Source organism: Xyrauchen texanus, chromosome 16, assembly GCF_025860055.1.
Source record: "Xyrauchen texanus isolate HMW12.3.18 chromosome 16, RBS_HiC_50CHRs, whole genome shotgun sequence".
NCBI classification, from domain to species: Eukaryota; Metazoa; Chordata; class Actinopteri; order Cypriniformes; family Catostomidae; genus Xyrauchen; species Xyrauchen texanus.
Genome location: NC_068291.1, coordinates 29,108,609 through 29,116,693, shown reverse-complemented (window position 1 = coordinate 29,116,693; position 8,085 = coordinate 29,108,609).

Sequence of the window (8,085 nt, the reverse complement as noted above, 5' to 3'; positions counted from 1 at the left end):
CATAATCTTTCACAAACAGCAGCCTATGTGCTGCAATTGTGGATGGGGTCCAGTTCATACTGTTAGATCTTTTATTGTAGATCATATTTGACCTCGTACTTGTCATACCGATTGCACCATTTCCGCATTTACCACAAAAAAAGTTCAAATATACCAACAGCAGCTGCGGGTCAGTTGGGTCTAATAGAGCAGATGCGATAACATGATGGTGATCTGTGAAATATAATTATTTATGTCAAATCCTGTTTTTCCAGTTCCAATGGTCCTGATGGAAATTTAAAGAAACCCAAATCTCAAATAATGTAGGAAATGGGAGTTTCAGCACAAACAGCACTTTTTGGGTATTTTCAACTCAATTTGAGTGAAGTGCTTTGAAGGCAGTTTTTTCTGGGCTGCTAAAAGAACCTGGAAGTGCCGAAGTGGAGTGTTTGTTTGTAAACAGTAACGTTATGTATTGTATTCCTCAATAGTTCCTGTGGAAATGAAAGATAACTATACTTCCTTTTCAAAATGTGTTGGAAATAAACATATATAACTGAAAGCACCACCACACTCCTAGCTTTCATGCATACAGCATGACAACGGACAGCCTAGATGATGAGTTTTACATTCCACAAAGACACTGCAGGAAATTAAGCCTAATAGTCTGTGCTTAATGTCAGTTAAAACAACAACCCTTAGGAAGATACAGAGCTAATAGTATCAAATGGAGAAAAAAAAAGAGTCTGCCTTTTGCTCTGTGTATCTGTGTGGTAAAAAGAGTGGCTTGACATGCTTCAAGCGCACATGAACAACATGAAACCATTTATCATATATCATAAAGGCACAGAAACAAGAAGAAGAGCAGCAACAAACCTTCCAACACTTCTGAGATGAAAGAAAGTCTCTGTATGGGCTTGCCATGGAACAATTCTACATAATTTAAAACAAGTAATCAGAAAGAGAGAGGAGGGTTTTCTTTGAACAGGCTCAAGGAGGAGTCTTGTGTACAGAACATACACTCAGTGTCCCTTGTTCCGTTTCCGTGGTTCTGTTTCCCCTGGTCATGATAATGCTCTCTTCCTTACCGTCTCTATGGCTACTGGCTTAGCAAAAAACATTAAGGATTCTACTGTACAAAGCAAATGTACACAAGCAAAATTCGGCAAAGGGATTTCGGCATGCCACAAACCCATAGAACAAAGCACATTTTGTTCTCCCCTGTATTTCTTTGTGGATTAACATTTTAATATTGGTAGACTTAACTCAGCTTATTGTGTGAACAATTATGCAGAAGTTGGGAAATTATACTGAATATTTTGAAGCAAAAAATAGGAATATGTACTAAATTATTACTATTTTACTATTGGCATTTTAAAAAAATCACAGTTTAAAGCAGTCATTTCTTAATTAGTTTTAACTGAGAATATGTTTTCTTTGTTTTTTCTTTATCTTTTTTTGTAAAGATAATAATGACATATCTCTCTCTTCTATAGCATTACCCAGACTGAAAAGATATATTTTATTTATTATTGATCTTTGTTTCAGCAACACAATTCTAAAAGCATTATAACAAATATAGTATTCCCCCATAAAACTGGAATCGATTTGAGCACTGCTTGTAAACACTGTGAGCGATGCAGTTCTTACACTCAACACTATACACCCACACTACTGATATTTCAAACACACACACACACACACACACACACACACACACACACACACACACACACACACACACACACACACACACACACACACACACACACACACACACACACACACACACACACACACACACACACACACACATGTTGTGTTTCCATGTTTTATGGGGACTTTCCATAGACATAATGGTTTTTATACTGTACAAACTTTATATTCTATCCCATAAACCTAACCCTATCCCTAAACCTAACCCTCACAGAAAACTTTCTGCATTTTTACATTTTCAAAAACATAATTTAGTATGATTTATAAGCTGTTTTCCTCATGGGGACTGACAAAATGTCCCCACAAGGTCAAAAATTTCGGGTTTTACTATCCTTATGGGGACATTTGGTCCCCACAAAGTGATAAATACACGCTCACACACACACACACACACACACACACACACACACACACACACACACACACATCACAAGCTGTGAATCCTCAATGGATGTATTTCCTTTAAACTATCTCTTCCACAAAAAGTCAAAATCCCACTGTAGGAATGGCCTAAAATAGGACTAAAAATAATACACTCTTTATTTTAGACCCAGTTGTAATATTGAACTGTTTGAGATTCTGTTCATGCATTTACAAAATTTGACACAAAACTTGTATAATACACAGAACTGGGAGATAAATGTTGCCATTTAGTCCTTTGTTCTGGGAGCACTCCAGATAGAGATTGACTTTTTGAAAGTCAAATTTGACCTGCCATGATAGCTTTGCAATATTCAACAGGGCAGAAACAGTGGCTAAACTCTAAGCAAGAATGTTTACTGGTTTTGTGTGACAATTGTTTTTAACTTTTTCTAAGACTTCTTAAACAGTACCAGGAAACATTATTGTCTGAATTTTATTATCGTAGGATGAGCCTTGGCTTATAGGGGAATTCTCAGAGTTAACAGCCTCAGTGTGCTTTTATGGGACTGAAGTAATACCTTTAAAAGCAATAAGACCTATGGCCATTAGTGTTTTCAAGTTGACAATATATGATGACAATCTCTTAATCTGCACTTACTGAGCACTTTATTAGGAACACTATGGACCTAATAAAGTGTAAAACGTGTTCTTGTGCTGTTGTAGCCCATCCACCTCAAGGTTCGTTGTACATGTTCTGCTCACTACAATGGTACAGAGTGGTTATCTGAGTTATCTTAGCCTTTCTGTCAGCTCAAACCAGTCTGGCCATTCTCCGTTAATCTCATCAACAAGGCAGAACTGCCGCTAACTGATTTTTATTTATTTTTTCGGCACCATTTGGAGTAAACTCTAGAGACTGTTGTGCATGAAAATCCCAGGAGATCAGCAGTTACAGAAATAATCAACCCAGCCCATCTGGCACCTTCAATCATGCCACCATTGAAATCACTGAGATAAAATGTTTTCCTCATTCTGATGGTTGATGTGAAAATTCACTGAGGCTCCTGACCCATATCTGCATGATTTTTTGCTAAATCTCTGTACCTCTGCCACACTATTGTCTGATTAGATAATCGCATGAATGAGTAGGTGAACAGGTGCTCCTAATAAAGTGTTCAGTGAGTGCATAGTTCAGTGTTTTTAATGTGCAATTGAGATGTCAGAGAGAGTGTTGTCAGAGGAGATTTGCTTAGATGACTACATTGGCCAAAAACCAGTGATGAGGTTAAGTCGTAGTATAACTCAACGACTCCCAAACACACATCAAACCTTTAAGCCTAAAGTGTTAAACGGCACTCAACAGTTGAATTATTACACTCTTCAAACCTCAAAGCACCCTCAACTACTGGTGTTCAGTTTGTCAGTAAAAGGATCTTTAGTTAAATGTTAACTCCTGAGCTAGTGTGTAGGAAGTACCAATATATAATTTGCATAGACTGCTCTTTTATTAACCACATAGTCATGTAGTATGAGATGGAAACCTCACTTCAAATAATATGGGTTGCTAACACAGAGATTGGTTCAATCTCACAAAGACATGACCCAGAAACTAGAGGGTCCTCTTGAGATCACAAACCAGCTTCATGAACTGTAGAGAGTTTACATTGCCCCAGGGGGGCTGTCTCTTCAGTGACTGTAGTGTAGGATACTTTGGATATTAAAAATGTCAACTAAATGTCAAGTTCCGTATCATGACAAAGAGAGCAGTAGGTTTGACATTTTACTTACTTGACTTAGAATGCTTTAACATTTTATTTAATTTATGATACAGTATGTTGCCATAATATCAGGGCCGTAACCACAATATACAATAATCAGATATGGCCAAATTCCCCCCCTTAGAAAACTTTAAGCCTAAAATGTTTAACAGTACACAACAGTTGAATTATTACACTCTTCAAACCTGCTGTTCTGCTGCAGTCCATTATGCAAATATGTCTAATTGTCATGAAGTTTTTACAGGTAATTTTAAGATAGCCAATCAAATCAATTAAGGCAGGTCTCATTGAAGCTAACGCTCGGTCTTATCATTTACTCACCCTTATGCCATCTCATATGTTCTGCAGAACACAAATTAAGATTTTTAGAAGAATAATTCAGCTCTGTAGATCCATGTCATTCAAGTGAATGGGTGCCAAAATGTTGCCGCTCAAAAAAGAACATAAAGGCAACATAAAAGTAATCCATGATTAGTATTTAAGTCAATTTTGCTATTAATTCTTCTCCCTGCCCAGTAGGGCATGTACGCATGAAGAATGTGTAGGTTAAAGTTAAAGTGGAGGATGACTGAGCAGGGAGGAGAATTAATAGTAAAAATTTACTAAAATATTGATCCATTTCTCACCCACCCCTATCAAATTGCTTCTGAAGATATTGATTTAACCACTGGACTCAATTGATTACTTTTAATCCATGTGATAATTGGAGCTTCAAAATTGTGGCACCCATTCACTTAAAGTGTAAGTACAAACAGAGTTGAGATATTCTTCTAAAAATCTTCTTTTGTGTTCAACTGAAGAAAGAAAGTCATACACATCTGGGATGTGTAGTAAACGATGAGAGAATTTTCATTTTTGGTGAACTATTCCTTTAACAAATGAAGACTGCATGCATTCACTGTGAAAATACTGTGGCTGGATTAAAAAGTTACAATAAATCAACACAGTCTTCATAATTTGGGCTTTCGGAAAGTTTGCATTATTTGAATGCAATCGCACATATTTGTGATGATTATATTGACCGTGAACTGAAAACAATCATGGTTGAGTTTGAAGTGGAACACTACATATTCTTATTGTTTTTGTCATAGTCTGATGTGGCTGAAGCAGTTAAAGCAGTTTGGGAAGTGTGCCATTGCGAACACAGCCATTTTCCCTGTAACACGGTCCAAAGTGGCAGCTCTCTGGCATGGTGAGCAGCATTGAGTGGAAAAGAGTAGCGAAAAGATTCTTGAAGATTGTAAGATTCCTAAGAGGGTGAGTAAATAATTATCTTTTTTTTTTGCCAGCTAACACATTCGTGTTATTTTACAGATACATTGATTTAATACATTGATAAAATACATTGATTCTTGTATTTTAAAATTTTTAGGGGCCTTTATCACATTTAAAGCCTTTATTCAGAAAATTATTGCATTTAGCACCTTTATTATTTTAAAGGACTTAACGACCAAAGAGGACCAGTATGTTTGTGACCTCAACACCCGTGACCCCCACCACCAAAATGGTTTGATCCCCCTATGTACAAGACATGGTTATGGCTTGCATAATATCATTCATTTCAAAACAGTAAGATGTCCCTGCACGCACACGCACGCACGCACGCGCGCACACACACACACACACACACACACACACCATGTTCCATGTTTTATGGGGACTTTCCATAGATATAATAGTTTTTATACTGTACAAACTTTATATTCTATCCCCTAAACCTAACCTTACCCCTAAACCTAACCCTCACAGAAAACTTTCTGCATTTTTACATTTTCAAAAAACATAATTTAGTATGATATATAAGCTGTTTTCCTCATGGGGACCGACAAAATGTCCCCACAAGGTCAAAAATTTCGGGTTTTACTATCCTTATGGGGACATTTGGTCCCCACAAAGTGATAAATACACGCTCACACATACACACACACACACACACACACACACTTCCTGTCTGCCTGTCCTGTTTTCCCCTCTTGGTTGACAATTCATTATTACTTTAGAAACACAAACTCAAGCCAGTAGGATTCAATAGCTTGGGTCCAGCACACCGCATAGAACTTACTAAAAAATATATAATGCTATTTAAATTCAGAATTTGTTCATTCTGGCTACAGGGGATATAGTAGATCTGCTTGTATAGGTGCTGTCTGGGGCCCTATGTGTTAGGGTTAGAACACACATATCCATTCCAGACATACATAAATGGTATGTCTTCAATTAAAAAACTTATTTTGTTCATAACTACGTTTAATTTGTGTACCAGGATACATTAGATCTGAAGGCATTCAGACAGGTCTGTTAAAAATTGAGCAACTCAAAATCTTCTCCTTTCTAATTAATCTAATCACACTAACAGTGCCGTCATGTCATCATTCTTTCATCACCCAATAATGAGACATTTAGTTTCCTCTCATCTGCCATTTTCACTCTGAATCATCAGAACAGTGCAGTTTTATCTGTTTTTATCTCAGATCTGCATGTGTGGACACTTTAATGTGACATCATCTAAAAGGAATATTCTGGGTTCAATACAAGTTGAGCTCAATCGACAACATTTATGGCATATTGTTGATTGCCTCAAAAAAAGCTTTTTACTCATCCCACCTTTTCTTAAAAAAAAGCAAAAATCACTTACAATGGAAGTGAATGGGGCCAATTTTTGGAGGGTTTAAAGGTAGAAATATGAAGCTTGTAATTTTCTAAAAGTACTTACATTCATTTTTCTGTTAAAACTCTTATATTATTTGAGCTGTTAAGGTGTTTAAATCATAATTTTAGGGTTATGCACCATCATGGCAACAAGGTTGGAAAATTGGCTATAACGTTATACAGAAAAGGTTAATAAGTGATTTGATCACTCTAAAATCATGTTAACATGCATACTGTTTATGATTTGTGTTGAGTTTTTTTTTTTTTTAAACAAAGAGGGACGAGTCAATATAATATTTTTGTGGTAATCAATATTATGCCACAAATGCTGTCGACTTAACTTGTATTGAACACAGAATATTTCTTAAAATTTGAACAAAGATTAAATTAAGGGCCTCATCCATACCAAACCTCCCTTCTAAACTACAAATATATTTTGTGATAGAGATTGTACAGTATATAAACAAGGTTAAAAGATAGATTGGTTTTGTTTCACTGCTGAAGAGAGAGATAGAGAGAAGTGAAAAGTCAGCATGGGTCAACTGTGTCAATTTTATTTACATTGCAAATAGTAAGAAAACAGAAAGAGGGTGAGATGTATATAACAAAGTTGTGAAAAATTGTTTTTAAAACTCTGTCTCTCTTCACCTTAAACTTGTTTCTTTCTTAAATTAAACTGTTGTGTTTTTGTATTTAGCCTATGATCCATGTCGGACCCTGGTGCATGCCAAATGCTATAATCAATTTACTCTTTGCATAACCATGAATCCAAGGTTACTACTACCATGGCTGGCATGCAAACTAGCGTGAAGAGTATCCAGCAATGACTTACAGATGTTTCAAAGCTTTCTTAGAGTCACTATGTTAGTCCACAGCTTGAAAACAGAAAGTAAACCTTTACGAATATTCTAAAATTTGGAAGCGGATACTTTGTTGTGCCAAAAAACAAAAAACACAAAACTCAATATTCGTTTTTTTTGCTTAATTTGCTCAATGCAACTTCGATGCATTGCATAATTTGAAGTTGTGTTAATAAATTCAGTAGGCTTTTGTGATCGAGCGTTAACTAGATTTGCAGATTTTGTGCTTAGCTTCAATGAGACCTGCCTTCTTTTATTTGATTTGATCTTAAAATTATACTTTTTTACACCATTATGTAATACCTGAAAAACGTAATGTCAATTAGACATCTTTTGCAGCATCATGAATGTGAGACCAAACCTTGTGTTTCTTCATTCAAGCAGATGAACGGCTATATCTGGGGCCTATAAATGAAAATGTGAAGACAGAAACTAATAATAAAAGTGAAATTGTTTGACACTCTTTATAGTGCTTTCTTCGGGCGTTCTTAGCATTTTGCTGATTTGTCATATTTGTAACATGTATTAGCATAATATGAATTTAAATGTATTTGTATTTTTAAGTCCTCCGAAACATGTAAGATGTCCTTGGGTATTTAGAAAGGCGTCGGCCAAATAAAATGTATTATTATTATTATTATTATACATTTCTAAAATATGTAAAAAGACCAATAATATTGCATATTTTGTCCCACTGTAATGCTCATTCTACATTACAGCATTGATTTTGAGTGGGATGC